Source organism: Eurosta solidaginis, chromosome 1, assembly GCF_040869045.1.
Source record: "Eurosta solidaginis isolate ZX-2024a chromosome 1, ASM4086904v1, whole genome shotgun sequence".
In the NCBI taxonomy this organism is placed as follows: domain Eukaryota; kingdom Metazoa; phylum Arthropoda; class Insecta; order Diptera; family Tephritidae; genus Eurosta; species Eurosta solidaginis.
This window is the reverse complement of record NC_090319.1, coordinates 189,222,343-189,241,480: the sequence shown is the minus strand read 5'-3', so window position 1 is coordinate 189,241,480 and position 19,138 is coordinate 189,222,343. Positions and strand designations below refer to the sequence as shown.

Genomic DNA, 19,138 nt, shown 5'->3' with positions numbered 1-19,138 from the left:
ACATCTACTGAACCCAGCCATTGCAACAAATTTTGAAACAACGAAATCAATGTGACTAGAAAAAGAGAGTTTGGAGCCAAAAATTACACCGAAGTCTTTACTCTCTTGACAACGATTAAGAGATTTAGCACTTAGTTTGTAGATACAGTATGTAGCAGTTGTATTTATGGAATAAGACACAACACAGCATTTGTTTGAATTTAAAAATAAGTTATTGTATGTGCACCAACCGGCAAAAGAGTCCAGATCAGAACCGTTAGAAATAAAATAAATAAATAAATGTAAGGCGCGATAACCTCCGAAGAGATTTTACACCGAGCTTCTCTTCCAATTTACGTCGCGCTCTTTTTTTTTTTAATTTTTCCTACAAACTCAAGACGCTTTATATGTTTTTGAGAAACAGGGGACCAATCGTATGAGCAATACTCGAGTATTGGACGAACCAGCGATGTGTAAAGAACCTTAGTGAGGTACGGATCATCGAACTCTTTAGCCCATCTTTTAACAAATCCAAGTAGACCCAACGCTTTGTTGGCTATAGATGAAATATGCATGTTAAAATTCAATTTCGGATCAAAAAGGATACCTAGATCATTTGCAATAGATAGATATACGCTCCAAAGGCGTACCATCTATTACATAAGATTTCAATGCTGGCTTCACTCGGTGAAATGTCATATGCTTACATTTAGAGCAATTTAAAGCTAGTAAATTTGTTGTGCACCAACATTGGAAGGAGTCCAAGTCGGCCTGAAAAAGATCCAAGGAACTCAAATCGGTAGGACAGTAAGTGTAGCAAAGTTTTACATCATCCGCATACATTATAGTATGGGAATATAATATTGTCTGTGGCAAGTCATTAATGAAAAAGGCAAAGAGCAAAGGGCCTAGATGACTTCCCTGGGGTACGCCGGAGGAAACTCCGAACGATTCCGACAGATTGCGCTAGAACAGGACTTTTTGGGTCCGGTTAGAAAGATAGCTTTTCAGCCACATTAATAGGTGAAACGGAAAGCCCAGTAAATCAAGCTTATGAATATGCAACTCATGGTTGACGGTATCAAATGCTTTGCTGAAGTCCGTGTAGATGACATCCGTTTGCTTGATCGCTAAAAATCCTTCCATAACTATAGACGTGAATACAAGCAAATTTGTAGTGGTTGACCTTTGACGAATAAAACCGTGTTGGCATGGAGATAAAAGACTAGAACACTGATATTGGAGTTGACTGGTAACAATATGTTCTAATACTTTAGGAATGTCTGAAAGTTTAGCAATACCCCTGTAGTTTTCAACTTTTGACCTAATACCTTTTTTATGCAGGGGTATAATAAAAGAATGTTTCCAAAGTGCCGGGAATGACGCGGATCCCAGAGATAGCTCAAATAATTTTAAAATAGGCTCATACATGTTTTCGGCGCAGTACCTAAGCACGCAACTAGGAACACCGTCCGGTCCCGGAGAAAAGGTGGGCTTCAAAGATTGAAGACTCTGAAAAACAATATTACCATCAATAGCAGGATTCCTAATGTAATTCGAGCTATCTAAGCGACAGGGATATTGACGGGAATGAAAACCACTGGATGAATACGTGGACTTAAAGAACTCAGTAAATAGTTCAGCAACGTCGTCATCAGTGCATGCTTTTTTACCTCCAAAGGTTAATGAGGAAGGATACCCAGAAGTTTTCCGCTTTGAATTTACGAAACTGTAAAACTTTTTTGGATTTCTAAAAAATTGGGCTTTACAACAACTCAAGTAATTTTTATAACAAAGCTGATTAAGACGGTGAAATTTAGAACGAGCTATTAGATATTTAGAGAGGTCTGCAGATGCTCCAGATTTCTTGAATCTCTTATAAATCCTAGATAAGTTGACTTGAAAACCAAGGGGGCTTATTCGAACATAGGGCATAGCGTCTAGGAATGCAGGTATCAAAGAAGCCATCAAGCGTACTGTAAAATATAGAGATAGCCGAATCGACATCAGTGCAAGCATAGAGATCCGACCAATCATGGGAAGCCAACAGATCATTGAGCATAATGAAATTCGCTTTGTAGAAGCATCTAGATCGGGGACGAGACTGTACTTGAATCCTACGGAGTAGGCTGATATCAAGTGATAGCTCTAGCGTAGGGTGAAGAGGGTCTTCTGGAAGGGATAAAGGTGGTATTTGCGTAAGGGCAGTGCCCACCGAGCCATCCACAAATACTAAATCCAGCATTTTATTTCCACTATTTGGAACATTGTTAATCTGTAAAAGAGATGAGTCTAACAAGCAATTGAGAAACTCATGTTGAGCAGTGGGAGTTAAAAAGTTTGAATCACTTATATTAACCAACTAACTGTTGGCAAGTTAAAGTCACCAACAACAACAAGTCGATCGTTATCTCCCAACTGCGAATGCAAATCGCAGATGGCCGAGCTATGATTAGCATAAACATCCATATCCGAACGAGGTGGTATATACGAACAGCAAACAATTACGCTATAGCTACCGAATGAAAGCCTAACTGCTATGAATTCGATATGAGAGATATTGTCCAGCGAAATCAACTCAGATGATAGGTTAGATTCAACAGCAATAAGGACACTCCTCGGGACACAAATACAACCCTACGAGGTGGCACGGCAGTCACCTGCAAAGGAGTAGCGGATAGCGCACCAGAGAGCTTGGAAGGTGCGGCCGTTATAGAAAAGTTGACAGAAAACGCATTGCTTGACCTAGCGTTGGTTATCGAGCCCGTCAAAGAAGTACTATTTTTTTCAGGTACACTTGTATCGCTAGCAACAACCCCAGTATCGGTAACTGTTATTGGTGGAGCTAAAGATACCGGTGGAGGTGTAGGATGAATTGGGGAGTCCAGCGAAATCAACATTGGTGACGTAGGACAAACAGCCGCAAAGGTACCATATTAGTTCGTGCATCGTTTAATTTGCCAGAGATCGTCTCACTGGAAGTCTCGACACAACCTTGTGGAGATTCTTGTGGAGATTCCTGAGCTACATTGTTCATAACGTCTTTGGTAAGCCTGTTCGTATCAGTCAACGCGGTTGAAGGGACATTCGTAGGAGGACAGCTTTGCCCCTGACTCGAAGACAAGTTGGTGTCATTGTTGGGCATACATTTCTTACGTTTTGGGGATTCAGATATCACTTTCAATTTTTTAAAGTGAGCCTCCATCGTTTTGAATCTTTCGTTAAGGTCACGAAACCCAATAAAAATGTTGTTAAACTCTTTCTGAGTTTGCCTCATAAAAGCTCGCATGTCATTTTCTACGGAACGACAATCATGACATGTCCAGTTCAGTCCAATTTTGCTGGATATTAGGTCAACCACCCGACCACCTATGTGAGAGAAACCGGCACAGATAACATGAGCCATATTATCACAGAGCCAACAACAAACATAAGTATCACCACGGGAAATTTTCTTTTGATTGGTGCACTTCTTGACACAGCAATCCAACTTAATTGCAAAGTTAAACAAACCCAAAAGAAAAATAGGCAAAAGAAACTATAAGTATAGGATAAATTGAACAGCTGTTAAAAAATTATGGGCGAGTTATTTTGTAGCACTGGATGCAAATCGCAAGACAGCGTATAGCTAGCAGCGAACACAACAGAGAGCAAAAAGAGCACACAATGACTTGCTAATAGCAGCTACCAACAAAAAGGTATGCAGTTATCACAAATTTTTGTGAAAATCTATGATATATGAACACACAGACTGAATGTTTAAATTGCATGGCAAAAATACTTTCGGAGTGCTTGCCAAACACTGCCGAGGTGCGACCCGCTTACAAAAAATTTTCTTCTAATTGAAAAACATTATTTCTAAAATTTTGATGTTCCTTTGCCCGGGGTGTGAACCCAGGGCATTCGGTGTGGTAGGCGGAGGACGCTACCATCACACCACGGTGGCCACCAATAGTTAGAAATAGTATGACAAATAAATAGTATTTTTTGTGAAATATATAGTTTTAGTGTTATATTTCAATCATTAAAGGGGAAGAGTGATGGGGAAACATATTGAGTAAAAAGTGCTAAGTCAGGAGAAAAAAATTGTTTTGAGTGAGGAAATTGTGCTAAGTCATAAAATAGCTGCTGGGTTAGCATACATGATTTTCATTTATCTTTTTCATAGCTTCTACACTCAAAAGTATTGCAACTAAGGTATCCTCATTCACAGTTTTGAAAAAAAAGGTTATTTCAAAAATTATTGCGTTTTTTTCGTCTCCTGTAAAATTCGTAAAAAGTGACTTAGCACATTTTCACATTAAGCTAACGATATATATTGTATCGTTATTCAAAATATTTTACATCATTTCGTAGGCAATAAATAACGTTACAAATGCCTGCTATTATATTCACAAACGGCCTTTAACAAATTTTCAGAATACCCATTAATTTTCCGAACTTTGTATTTCTTCCAAATTTTTTTTAAGTCAGCATGAGCAGATTCGACTTGTTCCTAGAAAAAACCCAAACCTTTGTCATGACTTTTACAAAAATTTTCCACGTGGCTTAAACTTTTGGGGTCACATTGATACCGAGATCTTTGTAGGTGGCTCGAAATATAGCCATTTTTTTGCTGGAGGTAGTTTTTCTTTCAGTCGAAAAACAAGAGTCAACAACCTTATTGAAATCTGCAAAACATTTGACATACTTCGTGCAGCTAAAATTATTCGTTCGTGCTCAAAGCTGACGTAAAGTATCAACTTCGTTAAGCAAAACTTTACAAGGGTTTCCGGAAAAGCCTCAATTTCCATACATTATCGCTCGACTTACATTGCATTTTTTTCCCACAGTTCAGCAATGCCTTGAAAGTATTTACGCATATTATCAAATAGGTAGTTTACAACGCCTATCAACAAATGTCTTTCTGGAGATGCAATTAAATCAATTATTTATATCTTTGTTCTCTGAAATCATAGGGGAATGTGAGCAATTACAATAATTTTACAGTTTTGTTTTTTGCTACCATTATTTTTCCAATAATGTAATGATAGAAGGTGGCGGAAGATTTGACAGCTGTCATATCGAACGCCCTTAGCTCCAGTGAACTCCGGGTTGTATTTTGGAAGCACACGAGAAAGTGGGCATAAACAAAGGCCCCTTTTCAAATAGTACTTAAATTAATAATTTTTAAATAATGATAGAATATATATGTAGCTTGAATTTAATGCAATTTTATGATAAAACGAGTAAGGAAGGTTAAGTTCGGGTGTAACCGAACATTACATACTCAGTTGAGAGCTATGGTGACAACATAAGGGAAAATAACCATGTAGGAAAATGAACCGAAGGAAACCCTGGAATGTGTTTGTATGACATGTGTATCAAATTAAAGGCATTAAAGAGTATTTTATGAGGGAGTGGGCCATAGTTCTATAGGTGGACGCCGTTTCGAGATATCGCCATAAAGGTGGGCCAGGGGTGACTCTAGAATTCGTTTGTGCAATATGGGTATCAAACGAAAGGAATTAATGAGTATTTTAAAAGGGAGTGGGCCTTAGTTCTATAGGTGGACGCCTTTTCGAGGTATCGCAATAAAGGTGGACCAGGGGTGACTCTAGACTTTGTTTGTACGATATGGGTATCAAATGAAAGGTGTTAATGAGTATTTTTAAAAGGGAGTGGGCCTTCGTTCTATAGGTGTTCACCTTTTCGAGATATCGCCATAAAGGTAGACCAGGGGTGACTTTAGAATATGTTTGTACGATATGGGTATCAAATGAAAGGTGTTAATGAGCATTTTAAAAGGGCGTCGATATATCGCCATAAAGGTGGACCAGGGGTGACTCTAGAATGAGTTTGTACGATATGGGTATCAAATTAAAGGTATTAATGAGAGTTTTAAAAGGGAGTGGTGGTAGTTGTATATGTGAAGGCGTTTTCCAGATATCGACCAAAATGTGGACCAGGGTGACCCAGAACGTCATCTGTTGGATACCGCTAATTTATTTATATATGTAATACCTGCCAAGATTTTAAGGGTTTTTTATTTAGCCCTGCAGAACTTTTTCATTTTCTTCTACTTAATATGGTGGGTGTCACAACCATTTTATAAAGTTTTTTCGAAAGTCATATTTCGCGTCAATAAAAAAATCCAATTACCTTACCATGTTTCATCCCTTTTTTCGTATTTGCTATAGAATTATGGCATTTTTTTCATTTTTCGTAATTTTCGATATCGAAAAAGTGGGCGTGGTCATAGTCGGATTTCGTTCATTTTTCATACCAAGATAAAGTGAGTTCAAGTAAGCACGTGAACTAAGTTCATTACAGATATATCGATTTTTGCTCAAGTTATCGTGTTAACGGCCATGCGGAAGGACAGACGGACGACTGTGTATAAAAACTGGGCGTGGCATCAACCGATTTCACCCATTTTCACAGAAAACAGTTAACGTCATAAAATCTATGCCCCTACCAAATTTCAAAAGGATTGGTTAATTTTTGTTCGACTTATGGCGTTAAAAGTATCCTAGACAAATTAAATGAAAAAGGGCGGAGCCACGCCCATTTTGAAAGTTTCTTTTATTTTTGTATTTTGTTGCACCATATCATTACTGGAGTTGAATGTTGACATAATTTACTTATATACTGTAAAGATATTAAATTTTTTGTTAAAATATTACTTTAAAAAAATGTCGAAAAAGTGGGCGTGGTTATAGTCCGATATCGTTCATTTTAAATAGCGATCTGAGATGAGTGCTCAGGAACCTACATATTTCATCAAGATACCTCAAAATTTACTCAATTTATCGTGTTAACGGACGGACGGACGGACATGGCTCGATCAAATTTTTTTTCGATCCTGGTTATTTTGATATATGGAAGTCTATATCTATCTCGATTCCTTTATATATGTACAACCAACCGTTATCCAGTCAAACTTAATATACTCTGTGAGCTCTGCTCAACTGAGTATAAACAATGAAATTAAGTTTGCTTTATTGATTTTTGAAACGTTTGCAGCTTATCGATTTTGCTGGTAATACTCTAGGCAGGGCCGTAGAGAGAAAATCCGGGCCCGGGACTAAACAATTTACGGTCCCCTATAAAAAAAACCTCTAGTAGATTTAATTTATTTGAATTAATGATGTCTCATTCATGAATCATTATTGATGGATTACATCAAAAAAAATTTTTGCCACATCAACTAAATGATTTTTGGACTAAGAGCTGAAAATAAAATTAACACAGAATATTTACTATTTATAATGTTTTCTTGTAACGTAGTAATAAAATTCTCTTTTAACAGCCACATATTGTTTCAAATAATCTTTTCTAGTTATTTGGTAACATTTTAGAAGATTTCTGATAAATATAATGATGATTATAAATTTTAATTATTCAATATAGAACGTTCGGATATCAAAGAGTGGCTTTTCTTGCTTTTTCCGCTGCAACATTTTTTATGATAATATCAAAATTTAACTGTCTTGCCAAGACAGATTCGATACAAAGCGTGGCAAGTCCTGAAACACGCTTTTGAGATGAACACGATATAAGAAAGTTTTTGATTCTTGCAAGGACGCTGAAAGAATGTTCTAGCTATAGTTCAAAAGATACGTAAAGCAACACAAATGTTGGGGAAAATTGTATACAGATTTTGAACATAGATGGCATTCAGCAATTCCAATGGTGACAGACCTTTATCAAAATTTGCTTCGTAAATGTTTTTCAAGTGAATTATTTCGCTTTCTAAGCTTTGAGAAACGTCCGACTTGTATTTTTCGACAAATTTTGCTGCGCTCGCCCGAACCGTAGCTTCCCTGTCTTCAAATTGCCACAAAAAGGAAAACGTCTCATTCAAATTTCTTATAGCTGCAATCGTTGAGTAATGAACGATCACCAATAATGTGTTGTTTTTAAAATCAGACTCTGGATCATCCGTAATCATTTCGAATGTCCGGAAACTTTGGCGAGATGTTCAATTGAATAGCCACTCTTTTGCATTCGTTTAAAATTGTTTTCCATTGGTTCCTGATCTAGATTTCGGGGTGCCCCCATAAAATCAGAAAATAAAAATTCAGAAACACATTTTTTCCGAAAAAAAAAATCAGAGGTCAAAACTCGGAAGTCAAATCTCAGAAGCCAAATTTCAGAAGTCAAATTTCATAAGTGAAAATTCAGAAGTCAAATTTCCGAAGGCAACATTCAGAAGCCAAAATTCGGAAAGTAAACAGACGACAGAAAAAACATTCAATTTTTCTCAAAATTCAGAAACTTTTATTTATTTGGAAGGAATTATGTATAAAGAAAAAGTAGTAAAATTTAAAAGTTTATATTGTGTGCAATAGCAAGCATGTAACTAAATTAATCTTTTCGCGTTTATCTATTTCAAATGAATTTACAATATTAAAAAAACGAAGTCTTTATATTTTATCTTGCATTTCCGATATGGGTCGCCTCCAGCTGTAAATTGCTGCAGTTTTGTTTCTGTTATTGCATGTTCGTTTTTTATTTTATTTATGAAATTAAATATGTTAGGGTGTGTCCCAAACGCACTTCGAATGACGTTGTGCCACCTTTAATTAAATCCGCGATTTCCTGACCAGTTTTTTGGTTACAATCCACGAAAGCCAAAAACCGTTCTTGAATTGTAAAATTTGTTGCTTTCGAACTGAAATGGAGGTAGCGCAAAATCAACGTAGTCTGTTCAACGTGACTAGCATTAGGCGTAGTATCAACGATAATAGCAAAATACTTGGCTTTCTTGCGTTGATCTTATATAGTTTACCTCACGTGTTTTGCACAAAATTCTAAAAACTCGTTCTGAATGTCTGGGGAAAGAAAGTTAACTTGTAAACGTTTGTGGTGCTGTTGTGAAATCTTAACTTTCTCCAAATGATCTCTAAGTATCGGATCATAATGGCTTATGAGTTCTAAGATGCCCAAAAAATTTCCATTATTTCGTTCACCAATATATATACTTTCGCCTCTGAAAGCTAGGCCTCTTTCACCCAAAAATAAAATAGAGTCCAAGATCTATATAAAATTTCTTTCCACTTTTGAGTTTCAGTGATTAGCTGGTCATTGATAAGTGTATCAATTGTAGCCTCCTTTTGAATTAGATTTTGTAAAGATCGCCATTGAATATAACATTTAATGTGCTCTTTAGTATTTTCGTGTGCTGGCAGTTTATCGTATAGCTTTTTCCACACCTGCAATTTAAAATATCCGACAGGACAACACATTTTAGGTCGATTTAAAATATTGGTGCTTAACAGACGACATGGTAGGATCCATTTTCTCTCCATTTGGCAAACAGAAAGCCCGTGAGTACAAACTAGTGCGCATATTGATTGCACATTTTCGGCATAGAAACCGTATTCTAGCCAGTACATGGCGAAAATCCATGTCCACCGCAATGGACATGTTACATGGCGACCGTGACCATACCTGCGGAAAATGCGGCAAATGTTTCCGGGGAAGTAGAAATATCCCCCGCAGCACAAAGTTAAAAGACCTTAAAATTTGTTTTTGAAAGAATAAAATGTGCGCTGGTGGTAGTGGAAAAATAGTGCGTGGTGGTTGTGCGAATAATAATATAAAATATGTGAATGAAAATCTAATCGCCATGTATCAATTTCACTAAAAATTATAACATTTAAAGGAAAAAATACAAAAAATTCATAAATTAACATAAAATACAAAAATTTGCAAAATTATATGAAGTAAATTCTAATTTCAATTCATCAAAAAAAAATAAAAAATCAAAAAAAAAATACAAAAAAAAATTATAAAATTACAAAATATAAAAAAATTATAAAATTATAAAAAGATTACAACCAAATTACAAAATTATAAAAGACTACAAAAAAAGTGCAAAATTTCAAAAAGACTACAAATTTACAAAATTTCAAAAAAATACAAAAATATATAAAATTTCAAACCTACAAAATTACAAAATTTCAAAAAAATAAAAAAATATATAAAATTTCAAAAACCACAAAAAAATATTTACAATTTCAAAACCTACAAAAATCAGAAAATTTCAAAACCTACAAAAAAAGTTATAAACTACAAAAATTATTACAATTTCAAAAAAAAAAACCTTTTAAATGGTAAATAAAAACCAAAATTACATATACAAAAAAGGGACTTTTACAAAAAATTTGGAACAAAATGCAAAAATATACATTTTTGACACTAAAAAAGAAGTTATTGGCAAAATTGTGGTGGTACATACATGCATACATATACACGAAAAAAACAGCTAACATCAGCAAAAAGCGGAAAAAATACCAACAACAACTTACACCAGCAAGCAAAGAACACAAAGAGCGGTACAGTAGAGTAGATTAGTATATACGTATATACGTAATATTTCATTTCTATACATAAGTAGACATTTTGGCTTTCTCAATATACTTGTATACTATAAACGTAACAACAATTTTTCGTAATACACATGTAGCCTATGCATGTAACAACACAATTTGACACTTTTGCTTATAAGCATACTTTTCCTAGACGTTTGTATACTACGCATGTAGCAACACACTTTTTCTATTTCAAAGACAAACACTTGTTTAACACTTGTTAAATTGAATTTTTCAAATTACTTACATACATAAAATTATTATATTGAAATATAAACATTTAAATATAGAAAAAAAATTCGAATGTACATTAAACATAGTAATTTTAAATAAACGGCCACCACACGTATATATAACTTCTTTCTTGAATTTTTTCTTAATTTAAATTTCGAACATTGATTCATAATCAATACAATCGGAAAAATTTTATTTTATACATTTCTTTAAACTTTTTGAAACGTAAATCAAAAAAACATAAAACTTTCACACCAATCTTATAGCTTTTACTAATATCAAAAAATTTACCAAATCTTTTTTATTGAACTATATACCTAATTGCCAAAATTTTGCTAGAATTATTAAAACGGGTTAGAGTCATATCATGGTAATGGTGAAAATTTATTTTATCGGTGAAAACTTACTTTTTCTCGTTTTCGAATTATTTCTTCGGAAATTTAACATCTTAGATGTCAGAAATATTTACTTTTCTCAGAGAATACAGCGCTTTATATATATATTTTCCAAGTCAATTTTGAAAACCATTCGACGAATACGGTGCTCTAGATATATTTTCCAAATACCTTTATAAAACCATTCAACTAATACTGTGCTCTTAAATATTTCAAAATTTTGGTTCAAATGAAAGGAGTTATAATTCCATTTATTCAATGAATACAGTGCCATCCAAATATTTCTACAATTCCTTCGAAGTATTACACGAATACAATGTCTTTCAAATATTTCAAAATCCTTTTGTATTTACAATTCTTTTCAAACTATGCATCAAACACAGTGTGTTTCAAATACTCCAACAGTTTATTTGCATTATTAATACAGTGCGGTTTAAATATTTCAACATTCACTTGCATTTACAATTCCTTCAAAGTAAGACACGAGTACAGTGCCTTTTGAACATATGAATCTTCCTTACCATTTACTACATCGATTTTAAATATTTCAAATCTTTTCTGATTTACAAAAAAAAAACTATTTTTTTAATTGCCTACCACAATTACGGAGTGAATGATTAGTTTCAACTTCATTTTTGTATAAACAGTGCCTATCAGCGTTAATCTTAAACTTTTTTCGAATTTTTTTATAAAACACCTTTTACTTCTACGGAGTTCAGCATTTTTAATAAATGTAATAAAGTTTTTTTGGACTACCAGCAATGTCAAATGTCAGATGTCAGTTGTCAAATGTCAGACTTTGATTCCAATTTCAAAGATTCACGCTATAATTTCACTAAAGTTACCAAACGAGTTTTAAATTACCGATCGATCTCAGCGAAAAAGTCCATAGAATATGAAGATGCTTTAATTAAAAGCTATAACGAAATCATAAAACAAGTAAATTCATATTTTGAAAATCGAGATAAGCCTAGTACAATAATCGAAAGTTTGTCAAGGTGCAGAGAACAACTCAGTAAATGTTAACATAAAAATGTTAACTGTAACATAAAAATACCCAAAGATCTTTTTGAATTAATGCAAGAAAGCTAATCAAGCTCTGATTTTGATACTGAGGAAGAATTCACTGACGCATCGATACTTTCAGCGGACGAAGCTAGTATTATTAGAAAGAGTACCATATCTCCTCTTTAGGATTTCGCTGCATTTACCAATTCAGTTAACATTAATAAATTAGATACAACTAGCGAAGAACAACCAACAACTGCAGAACAAAAGAAAACTTTTATTACTATGTGTGCATCCATAATTAGAGAAATCTACAGCGGCGATCCGCTATCACTTGCATCCTTTATAGATACAATTATTTTGATAGAAGATTTAATGGAACAAAATTTAACAAATACTTTAATTTCGTTTATGAAATCAAAGTTAGAAGGAAAATCGCGTGAGGCAATTCCAAATGAAATAAAACAATTCAACAAATAAAAGATGCGTTAAAAGGTAGAATAAAACCTGACAACTCAAAAGTTGTTGCAGGAGAAATTGCATCTTTAAAAGTTTTTAATAATAATCATACTGAATTCTCGAAGCATGTGGAGGAACTTCCCGATGCTTTAGAACGATCATTAGTGATAGGAGGAATGACAAGCCCTCAACGTTTGTCGACCTAACACTCGCTCAGACCTAGTAAAATCAATTTTAGCGTCAACTACGTTTACTGATCCGAAGGATGTAGTTGCGAAAGTGATCGTAGAACAAAAAAAAGGACGTGTGGCACTCGGGGACTGCCGCGGTAAAGCTATTGCATATTATCAACTTATGCAATTGTAATATTTATGCAACATTTTGTTTTCTTTGATATTAATTCAAGTTAACCTTTTTAAGCGTGGTGACCGATAAGAAAACACATTTTATACTTTTATTGAATAAATGAGAAGATAATATTTAACTTTCACTTTAACTTTAACTTTAACTTTAACCTTAACTTTAACTTTGACTTTAACTTTAACTTTAACCTTAACTTTAACTTTAAGTTTGGCTTTAACTTTAACTTTAACTTTAGTTTTAAATTTAACTTTAACTTTAACTTTAACTTTAACTTTAACTCTAACTTTAACTTTAACTTTAACTTTAATTTTACCTTTAATTTTAACTTTAACTTTAACTTCAACTTTAACTTTATTTTTAACTTTAACTTTAACTTTAACTTTAACTTAAACTATAACATTAACTATAACTTTAACTTTAATTTTAACTTTAACTTTTACTTTTACTTTAACTTTAACTTTAACTTTAACTTTAAATTTAACTTTAACTTTAATTTAACTTTAACTTTAACTTTAACTTTAACTTTGACTTTAACTTTAACTTTAACTTTAGCTTTAACTTTAACTTCAACTTTAACTTTAGCTTTAAATTTAACTTTAACTTTAACCTTAACTTTAACTTTAACTTTAACCTTAACTTTAACTTTAACTTTATCATCCGGGGTGGGCGTGAGCTTAGCACCTGCTAACAAGCCAACCTAATATAAACGCACGCAAGTCATTTTCTGTCAAAAGTGTCTCATGCTTGTATGAGAGTAACTCAAATTGAATTTGCTGCGTGAAAACCTATCTCGATTTCCAATTTTTGTTCTGCGTGACATTTAGATTTGACGTTTGCACACATGCTTTACATTGTCGCAACGCATGCTTATTTGGGTTAGGGCAAAAAACGCCGGTTGTTTGCGTGCACTAAAAAAACGCAGTGCGGTTTTATTAGGTTGGCTTGTAATCGACCATATGTGTATACGATAAGCGATAGCAGAATAACTACCATGCCAACCTAATATAAACGCACGCAAGTCATTTTCTGTCAAAAATGTCTCATGCGCATACAACTTGTATGAGAGCAACCCAAATTGAATTTGCTGCGTGAAAACCTAACTCGATTTCCCATTTTTGTTCTGCGTCACATTTAGATTTGACGTTTGCACACATGCTTTACATTGTCGAAACGCATGCTTATTTGGGTTAGGGCAAAAAACGCCGGTTGTTTGCGTGCTCTAAAAAAACGCAGTGCGGTTTTATTAGGTTGGCATGTACGTCGTGAAAATCAACGACAGCTCTTATAGTTTGATTTCGATGGTCGTACGGTGAGGAAGTGTCGCACGCGCTCTTAAAACAGAGTACCAAAGAGTGCGTGACGTTCAAGCATTGAAATCAAACTAAATAAATAATTGATTTTGCTTTCGTGCTCGCTACGCGTTCGTGTTTACTAACACATTCTCAATTTGGTAACCTGCCTACCGCTGATTATGATAGAGATCCAATATTATGAATTTGGCCTGTTGCTAACACCGAACCTTTACGAACGTTTTCGAATCTTTTCGAACCTTTTCGAGCCTTTTCGAATCTTTTTTGACAAATATCGGTTACGGTTTTTTTTTGATTTAGTCGCCAAGCCCGCGATAAAATCTATGCAATAGCTTAATAACTAAGCAATTGAAAGGCAGGTATTAGCGTTTAGATCGCGTTTAACAGGCAAACTAGTAGTTTCCGAGGTAACTTCAGAGGAAGTCAGTATAATAGGAACAACTTTTCAAGGTACAACAACAATTCTAGCAGAAACAACAATAACAGTTATGTATGGCAATGTTAGGTAATGTCAATTTTCTTAATAACAATAACAACAGACCCGCAAACAGGAACAATAATACCAACAACAACAACAACAACCGACGTTCAAATACCACAAATAACGCTAGTGTTCGGACTTTGAACGCCAACGGCCCTCAGGAGCGAACACTGGGGGACCAAAATCTGAATTAAATAACGTTTTTCAAAATAAATCAATTTATTGTCTAAACCTGAACTACTCAAATTTTATCGAATTGAATTGCAATGACTCTTTTAAAACATGCACTTTCTTAGTAGATACACAGTAGATATACAGCTGATATATCAATTACAAAACTTTCAAGTTTAAAACAAAATACTTCCATAAATAACAACAATATCATAAATATAACGGGCGTTGCGACAGATACAGTTTCAACATTGGGTGCTATTAAAACAGAACTTTTTATTCAAATTTTTCAATTCCACATACTCTAAATGTAATAGATGACAAATTCAACATACCGTCAGATGGTATTTTAAGCAAAGACTTTTTGAAAAAATACAATTGCATAATAGACTATTCAAACGAGAGCATAACAATTGGCATTGGCAAAAATATTCATAAAATTTCAATTTTACACAGTGCAACCGATAACACTTTGATAATTCCTCCTAGATGCGAAATTTATCGCTTAGTCAAGCTGAAAAAATCTAAATATCCAGTTTTTATAGACGCCGTCACCGCAAAGTGTATTGTTGACACTAAAGGCTGGTTTTCATTATGTCAAAATCACTGACATCAAATACTGACTTAACTGTCACCATGGCGATTTGGTGTCAAATGTGTTTTCATTACATATAAAAAACTGGCATGAAGTCGATATAGCAGTGTGTGTTAAAGACTGTCATCAAATTCTGGTGTCAGTCGATTGAGATCCAGTTTTCACCACTGATGTCAAACGTTAAGTAAATATTTTTGACAGCCCATCAGCTGTTGCATTCTTTTGAACAAAGACAAAAATAAAAGTAGAAGTGCGAGAGTGAATTAAAAATTGTAAAAGTCGATCAAACAATTAATTTTAACAAAAATATGCTGAAAAATAAACAAATGGCGATAGCTGCTGCGACTCTTTGTTTTGTGACAAGCCTAAGGGCATGGAGAAGAAAGCGGCACCAGCTAAGGAAGCGGAAGCAGTGGTGGGTTAGGCCAGGGCTTCGGGATAGAGGAACATGTGGGTTCTACGCTACACTGCGTTCTAAGCTGTTCGTGCTAGACCCAAAATGGTGTAAAAATTTTTTGAGGATGACTCTGGAGGACTTTGACTTTCTTGTGGAGCGCATAACCCCATACGTTTACAAATCTAATACGAAGTTCCGGGATGCCATCTCGGTAGGGAAGAAGTTGGCAGTAACTTTACGTTACTTGGCAACAGGAGATAGCTTTCCCAGCCTGATGACTGTTTTCCTGTTGGGAAAAACTACCATCTGTCATGCAATACCTGAGACATGTCGTGCTATTTATGAAGCTTTGAAAGACGATTTTTTAGAAGTGAGTATTCATGTGATTTCTTTAATCAGTCAGAAATGTACACATATATTAATGGTGGTTATATTTCGTCAAGGTTCCCAGCAGTCATGAAGAATGGACAGAAATTGCTCAACGTTTTGAACAGCGGTGGAATTTCCCTAATTGCTGTGGGGCACTTGATTGGAAGCATGTAGCTATTCAGGCACCTGCAAACTGCGGCTCTGAGTACTTCAATTACAAAAAATTCAACAGCATTGTTCTCATGGCTCTAGTGAACGCCGACTAAAAATTTTTGTTTGTAGAAGTTGGAGCATATGGCCGTGAATCTGATGGTGGTGTATTTGGAAGGTAATTCTGCTACAAAATCTTGAAATTTAGTGTAAATAATCATTAACTCTTATTGCAAAATACACAGATGTCCACTTTCTACTGCACTTGCTGAAAATACAATTAATTTTCCACCACCGAAGCCACTTCCACATGAAGGAAATGAAATGCCTTTTGTCATTGTTGCTGACGACGCTTTTCCTTTGAAAACGTACATAATGAAACCTTTTTGTTATCGTGAACAAGTTATGTCGCACAAAATTTTCAACTATAGGCTATCTCGAGCCAGAAATGTAGTTGAAAATGTGTTCGGAATATGTGCATCGCGGTACCGAATTCTGAGAAGGCCAATGGACGTGAAACCAGTATACGCGAAAGCTTTTGTTCTGGTCATTTGCGTCCTACACAATTTTCTTTTAAGTCGCAAATAAGTATATATGAGAACATCTGACGTAGATAGTGAGACAAATGGCGTTGCTGTTCAAGGTAATTGGCGAATGGAGCTTGGAGAAAGCGGAATGCTCCCATCAATTCGGCCAAGCAGTACTTTAGGTAGGCCAGCAAGCAATGCAGTAAATGTGCGTGAACAATTTATGGAGTACTTCATGACACCACATGGTGAAGTTGCCTGGCAATACAACAGAACAATACTACATGACTCATTTTGGTAGTTTAGAAGCAAGTGTGCAATAGACCGGGTTGTTCCTTAAAATATTCTTTTTGTTCGTCAAATTAAAGTGCTTTGAAATTCATGGCAATGTTATTTTTGAATTATTTGACAAAGTTTTTAAACAAAGAAGTTCTAATATTTTTTATATTTGGTGAATATTTTTATACCTCTGTTTGATGAAAGAAAAATAATATTTTAAGGGCCTACAACTTGGTAGCTGACACAACTATGTGAAAACGACTTCCGAGCTCAAAAGGACATTAGAAGAAATTTGGGTAATAGTCTAGTTGAGGGGTCGACTGCTAATACGCTACCAAAAATAGCGAGAGAGGTGCCAAAAGACGCGTATTAATCTCGGCAACAATAATCCGAAGGCGGAAAAGAATTTTTATCTCTGTTCGGAGATATTTGCAGTTGAAGTTGGCGATTTTCATGAGGTTGTTGTTGTGTCGTACCCACCAAAAAAAATTGTGCATCACCGTGGCGGTAGCCACGGTTATACCACACACTCGGACTTGGCATGGCGTAGCCCAGGGTTATTTTTTATAAGCGCGGCCGAAGGCCGCCGACGCAGAAAGGTGTTCTGCGCAAAAATACTATGGATCCGACCCCCGGTTTCGGAGGTACCCGAGAGTCTTTTTTCGGTTTTTCGTTAATATCTTTTGAACGAGTTAATATTTTTATTTTCCGCCTTCAGATTATTAATACTTACACTTGATTGGAAGCATGTAGCTATTCAGGCACCTGCAAACTGCGGCTCTGAGTACTTCAATTACAAAAAATTCAACAGCATTGTTCTCATGGCTCTAGTGGACGCCGACTACAAATTTTTGTTTGTAGAAGTTGGAGCATATGGCCGTGAATCTGATGGTGGTGTATTTGGAAGGTAATTCTGCTACAAAATCTTGAAATTTAGTGTAAATAATCATTAACTCTTATTCCAAAATACACAGATGTCCACTTTCTACTGCACTTGCTGAAAATACAATTAATTTTCCACCACCGAAGCCACTTCCACATGAAGGAAATGAAATGCCTTTTGTCATTGTTGCTGACGACGCTTTTCCTTTGAAAACGTACATAATGAAACCTTTTTGTTATCGTGAACAAGTTATGACGGACAAAATTTTCAACTATAGGCTATCTCGAGCCAGAAATGTAGTTGAAAATGTGTTCGGAATATGTGCATCGCGGTACCGAATTCTGAGAAGGCCAATGGACATGAAACCAGTATACGCGAAAGCTTTTGTTCTGGTCATTTGCGTCCTACACAATTTTCTTTTAAGCCGCAAATAAGTATATATGAGAACATCTGACGTAGATAGTGAGACAAATGGTGTTGCTGTTCAAGGTAATTGGCGAATGGAGCTTGGAGAAAGCGGAATGCTCCCATCAATTCGGCCAAGCAGTACTTTAGGAGGCCAGCAAGCAATGCAGTAAATGTGCGTGAACAATTTATGGAGTACTTCATGACACCTCATGGTGAAGTTGCCTGGCAATACAACAGAACAATACTACATGACTCATTTTGGTAGTTTAGAAGCAAGTGTGCAATAGACCGGGTTGTTCCTTAAAATATTCTTTTTGTTCGTCAAATTAAAGTGCTTTGAAATTCATGGCAATGTTATTTTTGAATTATTTGACAAAGTTTTTAAACAAAGAAGTTCTAATATTTTTTATATTTGGTGAATATTTTTATACCTCTGTTTGATGAAAGAAAAATAATATTTTAAGGGCCTACAACTTGGTAGCTGACACAACTATGTGAAAACGACTTCCGAGCTCAAAAGGACATTAGAAGAAATTTGGGTAATAGTCTAGTTGAGGGGTCGACTGTTAATACGCTACCAAAAATAGCGAGAGAGGTGCCAAAAGACGCGTATTAATCTCGGCAACAATAATCCGAAGGCGGAAAAGAATTTTTATCTCTGTTCGGAGATATTTGCAGTTGAAGTTGGCGATTTTCATGAGGTTGTTTTTGTGTCGTACCCACCAAAAAAAATTGTGCATCACCGTGGCGGTAGCTTTGCTTATTATTAAAT

At 35.1% G+C, this 19,138-nt stretch overlaps 1 protein-coding gene and 2 pseudogenes across 5 annotated transcripts in view; 2 read left to right on the top strand and 1 right to left on the bottom strand.

Annotated features, from left to right (window-relative positions):
- The window catches only part of tw (Protein O-mannosyl-transferase 2), a 2,413,568-nt gene that overhangs the window by 2,028,790 nt on the left and 365,640 nt on the right, over positions 1-19,138 (bottom strand). The gene's annotated exons all lie outside the window — the stretch shown is intronic.
- LOC137238737 (uncharacterized) lies at positions 16,025-17,097 on the top strand (annotated as a pseudogene).
- Positions 17,897-18,631, top strand: LOC137238736 (uncharacterized; annotated as a pseudogene).